Source organism: Paramisgurnus dabryanus, chromosome 19, assembly GCF_030506205.2.
Source record: "Paramisgurnus dabryanus chromosome 19, PD_genome_1.1, whole genome shotgun sequence".
Lineage (NCBI taxonomy): Eukaryota > Metazoa > Chordata > Actinopteri > Cypriniformes > Cobitidae > Paramisgurnus > Paramisgurnus dabryanus.
In genome coordinates, this window is record NC_133355.1 from 5,456,414 (window position 1) to 5,467,217 (window position 10,804).

The window sequence follows — 10,804 nt, forward strand, 5'->3', positions numbered from 1 at the left end:
CAAACACGCGCAGAGTGACGCGCTGTAGCACGTCCGCAGCTCGCCATCCCCATTCAGCCCGCAGCAGGAAGTGTGCCAAGAAAAAGACGGCGGAGCCGCCCGCTGGAGACAAAAAGAGTTAAAAATAATGATGGCGAGCGATTGAACATGCCATTTAATCTCTGCGCAATCAGAAACAGCATAAACCCCCATCTCTGTGCATCGTGCACGTCTATAATCGGGTAAGTGATTGCAGCTTGAAGATGTTTTTAATTGCACACAATGGCCACATTCATTGAATCAGAGCTCGCGAGCCTTCGGATCTTTGTGTCGCTAGGCAGCTAGCCGACTAGCACTGACCTTACGGCTAAGCAAAACGCGTTTCACAGTATATTCCGCCGCGTTTGGGTGTGAAACGGTTAAAACGGGCAAATGCGTTTTTATTTTATCTTAACAATGCAATGATAAGTGTAATCAATCAGATTTGTTTTCGACTAGATGGTTCGGTTTGGATATAGCATCGTGAGAGGAGGGAACCCGTTAGCATGGCTAGCGCGTTAGCCGAGAGGTGGGGGTGTCCCTGTCAGACAAACCGTCACGTTAAAATAATCGATGGCATCGCGTGAAACCCCTTGATTTTTTTAACGTGCTGGAGTCCACATGCAACGTTGACTAAACACACGCACGAATATTCGAGCCACCGCGCGTGACACTTCGAAAATAGTCGTTTATTTTTTTTTCTTCTCGACCTGGCTGCGATAGCCCACCAGCTAATATTTGCACAAGGCATCATGTGAATAACACAAACGGGTCGCGATGTAAATTTAGTCTCTCACACAAAAGTTAACGAATAAATTGTACTGTGTAAACGCACGCTCGCTGAGGCAAAATGAATATTAATGAGCGTTTTTGCTCCGTTTCGTCGTGTTTTTAGTGAGGGAAAATGACAAGGAATGTCGGGCATCTGCTTTGTCCTGATAAAAAGAGACCCAAAACCCGGACGCCAGATCTGCTTGCCAAGGTCACATCGAGCTATCGTTTACTTAAATTTGAAGCAAATAAAACAATAATTTTGATAAGATTTTTTCAATAACAAATAAAATGGGTTTCATAATTTAGTTCTTTTTTTGTGGGGTCTGCAGACTTGTTAGGCCCACCCTGTTCCTTTCTTTGTAATCTGCGACATTGTGAAATAATGAAATACAGTGCATAACAAAACATTGAGCTTTATTATTTTGTGTATTCATATTGTATGTTTATTTGAAAAGAAAAAACAAATACAAAAACCTTTTAGGGTGATGTTTATGTGTGCCCAGGTGTTATTTATACCTCCTGGGGCCACCATGTTTTAGATTTTACCTTTAGTTTTCATAAGGGAACCATAAGAATGATTTTATTTTTAACATCCTTTCATGGGATGTCATGCATGTTTATGGAAAGTGAGTCAATCTATTGTGTTTCTTTTGATGACAATGGTAACGTGTCCTTTTTTGGGACATGCATTATAGTAACTAAATGTGCGTTTTAGGTATTGGCTGAAGCCGAATGTAATGAATCATTCAGCCAAGTACAGAACAACCAAACATGTTTTTTCCCCCCATTTTGCCATTTTTTCAGCATTGCATAATTTACATTTTCAGAATGTGCTTTGCTTTTTTTTATTAGTGCTGCATGATATTGAGAAACCGAGTGATATGCTGTTTTTCCTAGAGAATTGCTATGTTAATTGGCTATTTTTTTAATCATTTGGGGCCTTTTTACACCTGGTCACTTCATGTGTTTTCTCTGATCAGTTAGTTATCTGATTTGTTAAAACGGTTCCATTTACACTGGGCCACATAAATGCGTCTTGGCAAAACGGATTACAATTCGATCTTCTACTCCCGCGAAAAATGCAAATACACTATGCATTACGCCGCCTTAAAAAACTTAAGACGATGCTTATGCAAAAAAAGGCAGCACTTACTGTATGTTGGGAAGGGGACACGCGTCTCATTGCTCGGCATGAGCATGAGCAGTACAGAGCAGCAGGGGAAGGAGATGGTGTGATAACCATGAGGACCATGACGGGGAAAAGTTTTATTTCCTTGTTAAGTACAGTGTTGGGGCTAGTTACTCAAAAAAGTAATATATTACGTATTACATATTACTCTCAAAAATAGTAATGCCTTACTTTACTTTATTACTCCCTGGAGAAAGTAACTAGTTATATTACTAGTTACATTTTTTTTCTGGACAAGAATGTTTATTTGGGCAAGCCACGGCCAAGAAAATGCTGGCTTCCTTACCCACTACCGGACGTGGGGCACAGCGTTCGGAGAAACATTAAAGAGTGTGCACTTCACCGTCAAGTTATTTTCCTTCCGTTGAACATAATAAAATATGACTGAATCTCCACCCGTCGAAACTAGCTTTCTGTTGCTGGGAACCTTCCTCTGAAAAAGAGCTTGCCGTTGTTGACGCTTCCATTTACCCGATCTGTCTTTGAGTGTGCCGCTGCCGCTCTGTGCTGCTGGCTGCCGGGTGTCGACCAATCGGTGATGGTAAATGATACCTCGTGCCAAACTTAGACCAATCACTGTTCCATTCACGCCCACCTCCCCTTCCCTTTTGTTCTCTGTGTTTTGTGCCTTGTGTGATGAAGGTGCTACTGGCGAATGTAACTTAAGTAACTAGCTCAGGAAAACTGTTATATTATTACCATTTTCAGACGGGTAATGCCTTACACTACTAATTACTGAAAAAAGTAATATTATTACAGTAACTAGTTACTTTGTAACTAGTTACACCCAACACTGGTTAAGTATAATCAAGTTTGTCATTGGACTTTTTTATTGGTTCTAGAAAGGTTTTTACCCACTGTTGTCGCTCCATAAAGCAACAAGCGGGATGTCTTTTGTTTGTTTGGTTCTCTTCCGCCTAACTTCAATGTTTCGGAGGGCATTTACACCTGGTCTTTTTATGATCGGATAGCTGAAAAGAAGCAGCTTAGATATGTGATTATTATACTGAAATAAATAGGGAATATATATTCTTCTGATGTAATTAAATCTAATTCAGGCTAAAAAACTATTTCAGATGTACTGTTCTTTTTAGGCACAAGTTCGCTTTCTGCTTTGAGACGCTAGGTTTACCTTTGTGCCGCTTTCTAGCTAATAGTGTAACAGTATAAGACCTATTTGGTGGCTAACTATTTACCTTCTGATTGGTCTAATTTGGACAATCTAAGCATGGAACACTCAAATGATAGACCTGTAAAAAAAAGTAAGTTATCGCAATATGCGATATATGGATATACTGTTATCACAATAATGATAATTTTTCCGGTGTATTGCGCAGCCCTAATATTTATTTCACATTATTTAACAATGACTTTTTTTACATTCCAGCAGACGTTATAGGGCCTTTTTACACCCGGTCACTGCATTTCTCTGATTGTATAGCTATCTGACTTGTTTAAACTGTTCCAAGTACATTTGGCCGCTTAAGCGTGTCTTGCTAAACAGATATTAATCTATCTTCTATTCTATTTGTTTTATGCGTTAGCCATAAAGTTTAAAAAATAAGGTTATTTATGTTATTTTATGCAATTGGGCAGTGTTCAGTTTTCAGTAATTTACAGAGCAACATATTTTTTTACCTAGAAACCATTACTACAACATAATCTATCACTGCTTTTATTTACCTTCAAATGCAAAGAACAGATGATGAGCAAACATAGAGGAAATAGTTACCTTTTTTTGTAATGCTAGACCCATCTGGCATATTGGAGCCTGGATCTTGACAGCCTAGATGAGGATAATGCATCCAGATGGTTGTGAATCAGAGACCACTGGTCAGGCACCTTAAAGAGCCGGGTATACTTTTTTCCATGTCCGTGTAGCTTTTAAAGTATACTTAACTAGGGATGCATAACGATTAATCACTATTAATCTATAGCAGAATAAAAGTTTTTGTTTACAACATATATGTGTGTGAACTTTGTATAATAACTGTGTATGTATTAGCATATATATATATATATATATATATATATATATATATATGCATATTTATATATGCATATTTATATATGCATAATTATTATACACTGTTCACACACACATGATGTATACAAAAAAGACAGAAATGTCATCATGCAGACGCGTGTATGTGGGTGGCCCTAGTATACCTTCGGCTTAAGGATATGCGATCTAAAATCACAGATGCTGAGTGACTAGGTTCATTCCTCATACCACAGATTGTGCTATGCATGAACAATGATTATAAACACTTCATATAATCTTGCAGAGAAACAGGTTCATCTTTGTAAATGTTGTCTGAACAATATGTATACATTGCCTTTGTTCCTGTAGCTCAATTGTTAGAGCATTGCGTTTGAGGTGCGAAAGGTCATGGGTAGGGATGCTCCGATAAGTATTTTTGCAGCTGATACTAAGTACATATTTCTTGAACAATAGGCAGGAACAATGCTTGGGTGTGTTGTTGTTATGACGCGTGTTTCGTCGCAACAATGTAGTTACAACTTTTTGACACAGGTTTTTGAATGCAAATTAGTGTGTGCAAACTGAAAAGAAGCAGAGATCAGGAAGCTTACCTCATCCATGCTAATCATGAGATCGTTCGCCAGCAAACAGTAGGCGATGCACTAGATAGAAGTGCAAGAAAGTTCAAGAAAGAAATGAGCAGGAAGAAAAGAAATAAACTTAAGACGCTGCAGAAAAAAATGAATCAAATGAAGCAGTGTGAATTAACCAAAATCAAATGATCCCTGAACAAAATGTATTATTCATAATCGGTGTGTTTAAAAGGGTAGTCTGATGTTACTTTTGCACCATGCTGTCATTAGGGGTGTGACGGTCATTATATAACCGTGAGACCGACGGTTATAGTTGAACACCGTCATTAGAACTCTATAACCGCCAAAACCGTGTTATTAAAATATTTTTTAAAACATTTTTTATCATAAAGAATTTTTAAATACTATTTAAAACAATTGTTAACAGTCTGTGTTACACGCCCCCTCACGTTCTCACGCAGTGAAAAATACAGAGCGGAGCAGACATTGACAACGCGCTGACATACAGGACAGACCAGGTTACTTTTCGGTTACTTTTGAGATTTAACATATTAAACAAAGGCTCAGCTTTCCAATCATCTCTTCCTTCTTGTTAATTTATAGCATCAAATAAACATGAATGACCATGAGAAGGAATGTTGTTTCAACCGCGGAAAGGCGTCAGTACACTCCGCTTTTCAAGTTCAAATCCTCCCATGCTAATCTACTAACTCTCTTGAACGCACATTCACTGCTAGTTGTCTTGCTGTTAATTTTAAAGAAACGTAGAGCAAGTAGCTAATCAGTGTCTAGTTTATTCAAACGCCGGGTGAGCACTGTGTAGCGCGTCTGCGGAGAGTGTTTGCTGCGCGTGGCCATTGTGCTTTTACACCGGCTGCGTTTAACAACAATCTCAAGTTCATATTACTTTCTTTTACCTGCGCATTTATGAGCAAAACCTCTTCAATACGCTTTTAATCCACATTGTTTTCGTGCTGTTCTGGTCCGTGTAATGACAGATATAAACACAATTACAGACATAAAAAGCCCAATGCACAAATCTGTTTCTCTGAAGATTATTAAAATAGATGATAGATAGAGGATTAATTTATGCTGGGCAGAGAGTGACAGCGCAGTCTTCTGGCAACAGTGTGTTTTTTTTAATATTTCATCGCTTTCTGTTAAATTGTTCAAAGTTATTACTGTTTAAAACACACTTGGCATCACATTCATGATTAAATGGTAAAATGACACTTTCCCGTCAATCCACGAGCATTTAAACGAGCAAAACGCCCCCCACAGACGGTTATGTGATGAACCGTCACATTTGACTCACGTCATAACCGTCATCACCAATTCTGAAACCGGCACACCCCTAGCTGTCATTGACTTCTCTAAAATCTGTACATTTCTGCATTATTTTAAAGGAATATTCCATTTTCTTAAAAGAAAAATCCAGATAATTTACTCCCCACCATGTCATCCAAAATGTTGATGTCTTTCTTTGTTCAGTCGAGAAGAAATTATGTTTTTTGAGGAAAACAGTGCAGGATTTTTCTCATTTTAATGGACTTTAATAGAGCCCAACATTTGATACTTAACTCAACACTTAACAGTTTTTTTCAACGGAGTTTCAAAGGACTCTAAACGATCCCAAACGAGGCATAAGGGTCTTATCTAGCAAAACGATTGTCATTTTTGACAATAAAAAAAAAACAAATATACACTTTTAAAGCACAACTTCTCGTCTAGGTCCGGTCCAGCGCGACCTAACGTAAATGCATAGTGACGTAGGGAGGTCACGTGTTACGTATATAAAACGCACATTTGCGGACCATTGTAAACAATAAACTGACACAAAGACATTAATTAGTATCAGTTGACATACAACAACTTAGGAACGGTCCTCGTTCTCAACACTTGTAAACAGTAGGGCGGAGTTTCGCGTTCGTCCTCTGTGACCTCTTGACGTCATGACGTATTGCGTGGGGTCACGTTGGCGCATCACAACCGGATTTAAAGGAGAAGTTGTGCTTGAAAAGTGTATATTTGTTATTTTTATTGTCAAAAATGACAATCGTTTTGCTAGATAAGACCATTATGCCTCGTTTGGGATCACTTTTCCACTTATTTGCCCATCTTGCCACTGGCACACTTTCTCCTGCCAATATTGTCTGATCATAGGGTTATTGTTGTGTTTGCGATTGAAGATATTGTACTGGCAGCAAAATAATATTGTAACGGCCATAAAAGAGGCAGGAGAATAATTCAGGTCATCTTTCTAGTGTTGCTGAGGGGCGTTATGTGTGTAAGGAGCACTGTTTCTCTCTTTACAACTGTGTGGTAAGAGAAAATGTTCCCAAGTGGGGACTAATTGAAACAGATTTGTGGCTGTACATTTGATATAGTTGTCTTGTGTGATTTATAGTTTATGGTGAATGCTGATGCTGTGCTCTCATAAAAAAAGCTAAACCCTGCTTTTGAGCTTCAAGCTATACATTTTAGACACAGGTGTGGCATCTTTAGAAAGACACATCTTGAAAGTTTGGAAACGCAGGATAAGTCTGTTGAGCTTGAATTTTGTACCCTTTAAAGGGTAAATATGAAAGAGCGCTGTTTGTTGTTCCTCTTTTGGAAATAGTTGGATTTGAAATTTTTAATGTCTCGTGTAGGGCTGTTTGTGTAGGGTTTATCGTTTCAGAATAGTATCACATGTGGAAATGAAATAAAGTCTTTGAGTATAAATTTCGAGTTTGATATGATGCCAAAACCACATCACATGTTTGCTTTGAACTTTAAAGATTTTAACCATAAGGGTTTAACAATAAACCAACTGCTATGCCATATAATTTGTATTTAGTTATGAATCTGACCATGCATGTATGGTAGATGGGCTATGGAGTTTCTAATTTTGAAGCCAAAAGCGCGTTTACACCACCAGGATTAAATCCCTGGAGGTCAAAGAGTTGATGTACTGTTGTTTTCTAATACACGCTTGACTACAGAGTGTAGTTGCTAATGATTTAGTGCCTGAAAATGGAGTCTGTTTTATATATCTGAAAGTCTTTAGTTTGGTTAGCTTTTCCTTCAAATTTTTGTCAAAATTATACATGATAAAGTCATTCATAGGGATGCACCGATACTGGTATCGGGTATCGGCCCCGATACCACATTTTCTAAAGTACTCGTTAAAAGTCCCCCGATACCGGGAATCGATACCACGGTCTGAGAAATGTCTATGTTTGAGCGGCGTGTAAGGGGTTAATGCCTCTTGTGTTGTCTAAAGAGGCAGAGTTTACAACAAACTGAAAAAGTAGTCCTTTGTTTTTTTGTTAAAGGACAAGTTCGGTATTTTAGACTTAAAGCCCTGTTTTCAGATTGTTTATGGTCAAATAGAATGGTTTTGACTGAAATTTCGACATTTTCGGCTGCCCTGAGAATTTTCGCTTGTTTGTGTTTCAGCTCAGACCTCTACAATGGCTTTATAGGTGCACTGGAACAATCCTTCCTAAAATGCATTAAACTTTCGTTTACAAAGACGTGAAACTCACCGAGTGGTCAGGGGTGTTCACTGATATGCTCACACAAAAATCGCTCCAAAAGACGCATTCCAACAGGTTTTATCGTAGTTTTTACCAACTCCATTGACTGTATTAGACGTCCTGTGAGGTACGGTATTACTCCGCGCCGGGAACTTTGTTTCTATTCTTGCAATTGGCAAAGGCGGATTAGCGCCACCTCCTGGGCTGGAGTGTTTATTATTCAAGCTCTAAGCGGAAGAATGTACGGGTGTGAGGCGTTTGGGGAAATAGGTCCACAAGTTAACAACGAATGCTAAAACAGCTGTTGGAAAGCATCTTTTGCAGCGATTTTTGTGTGAGCATATCAGTGAACACCCCTGACCACTCGGTGAGTTTCACGTCTTTGTAAACGAAAGTTTAATGCATTTTAGGAAGGATTGTTCCAGTGCACCTATAAAGCCATTGTAGAGGTCTGAGCTGAAACACAAACAAGCGAAAATTCTCAGGGCAGCCGAAAATGTCGAAATTTCAGTCAAAACCATTCTATTTGACCATAAACAATCTGAAAACAGGGCTTTAAGTCTAAAATACCGAACTTGTCCTTTAAATTATATGACTAAAGCTGTTACCTGTAAATTTAAATCATGTTTTTTTATTAAGTACTCTGTATCGGTATCGGCAAGTACTGAAATGCAAGTACTCGTACTCGTACTCGTATTCCAAAAAAGTGGTATCGGTGCATCCCTAGTCATTCTTTTACAAAGCATGCACATTTACATGACGACTTTCATGCACTATTTTATAAGAATTAGGGCTGCATAATATATCATCTCAGCATCGACATCGCAATGCGTGCCTCTGCAATAGTCACATTTAAGAACATACCGAGCTTGTTTTTCAAAAGAAATACTATTTTGGACCCCTTTGCCAGTGGTACACTATATAAAATATTAACTTTTACTAGGAAAGCACAGAAGTCTGTGAGAAATCAGTGAGCTATACAAAAAATTAATTCCTATTAAATTGAGCTTCTAGTCATCTTGTGAAGTCATCCACTAATTCACTTATTGCGTTAAACATTGCAGGAAAACATAACATTGTATAGCAATGTAAGGTCCTCCCACTATCATGCAGGCCTAATAAGAATATGTGCGTATATTTGCATTATTTAAAAGGCGAAATGATGTCCCTTGTGCATTTGCATTCTAATATGTTGAATTATATTTCAAGCTTCCAGTATATGTATATGCAAAATACTTCAGCTCTTGAATTTATTAGCTCGAGGGACCTTTAAAGTTTGAACTAGATATTGCTGTATCTGTTTAGTTTTACAAAATGGCTTACAGATATTTGACAGATTTTTTGTGATGTTTTTGTTCTTGTGTAAAGCGCTTTCATCATCAGGACTTTGACTTCTGAGCCATTTCTTCTGTTTCATCTGAAGGATTTGCAGATGTCATGTGTATTGAAATCATATATGACCCAACCACACTTTCTCCTCTCCTGACTTCCTCTCGTGGAGTTTTGTCAGTTCTAGACCTCCCTATATAAAGTTTATCTAATTCCTTGTATTTCACAATTTTTTGTTTCACAATGTTCTCTTACAGCGGTTCTCCGTTGTGAAAAATCATATTTGGAAAGTGTTTGCTTTCTCATGTTTTATGTATTGGCATCTATTGTCTCCTTTTTCTATGTCAGTGACATTTCCCTGGTCTACCTGGTGTCGGCCAGTGAACTCTGTATTTGCTTCAAAGTCACTTCAAAGTTTGTTTGAAGTCTGTTTAACATGACAAATAATAGTAATTATAAAACTGTGATGCAGGTATTGTAAAAATTATGAGAAATGCATCAATATATTAGCCAATAATTGGTATCAGTCAATAGTCATGGGCGATATATCCTATCAATCAAAAAAGAAGAGGAAAATGCAATGTTTTTGAGCTCTGTGTATAGAAAATGTAAAGAAAAATTAGTAGTTTAATGTTCAGTATTAATGGTCATGAATATTGTGATGAATTAAATCAGTTTTTCCAGGGCTGTCACTAAACATACCTTCAGGAATTAAGTTGTAGAATTAACAAGGATGCGTCATCACACATTCAGAAAATTTAATCTTCAGAATTTAGTAAATGCAAGTTAATATAACCACCATCTAACGGTATCAGCAGATATCAGTTGGAATAATCAGCTGTCGGTATCTGTGGAAAATTTAATATCAGTGCATCCCTAATAAAAATCCCATGTGGATGTTGTAAACCAAACACCCTGCAGCTCATTACCTTCATATTATCTCCAGTGGAGAACAAAGCAATTATTAGGAAATATTTGTTTTGTAGCCATCTGTTATTAAGTTAGTCTTGATTTTCTTAAGCTATTAATTTTATACAATTAATCTTTAGCTTCTTACAGCATTCTCATGTATTCATCTATATTAACCTGTCCGGTGTTGTGTATTTTATTGGATATACTGGCAAGTGTGTGCAGGATGTACTAGTGATTTTCATTGCTTATGTAACTAACTAATTTTCACCTTTTTTGAACCATGTGATGTTAAAATTAGACCAAAGGTATCAAAGCTAAAAGCAGCTTTTATATAAACCATTTCAGCAGTTAAAACATAAACAAATGGCTTTCGTGGAACAAACATAAGTTCTGGTAAACTCCGCAAAGAATCAATAACAACAGTACTTTTAGAGTAGTTTATTTCTGTAACATGCAAAATAAACAACAATTAAATTTACTTCAT

At 37.5% G+C, this 10,804-nt stretch overlaps 1 protein-coding gene across 4 annotated transcripts in view; it reads left to right on the plus strand.

The window, feature by feature from the left end:
- The window catches only part of LOC135775631 (zinc finger protein 646), a 34,728-nt gene that overhangs the window by 11,537 nt on the left and 12,387 nt on the right, over positions 1-10,804 (plus strand). For 2 of the 4 annotated variants that reach the window (XM_065286028.2, XM_065286038.2), the window contains exon 1: positions 37-221. The exons of 1 other annotated variant lie outside the window; for it this stretch is intronic. The gene's annotated coding sequence lies outside the window, so the exon portion shown is untranslated. Of the gene's footprint in view, positions 1-36; positions 222-10,804 lie in introns of those variants that run through there. One more of the 4 variants, XM_065286013.2, reaches the window with a different exon arrangement.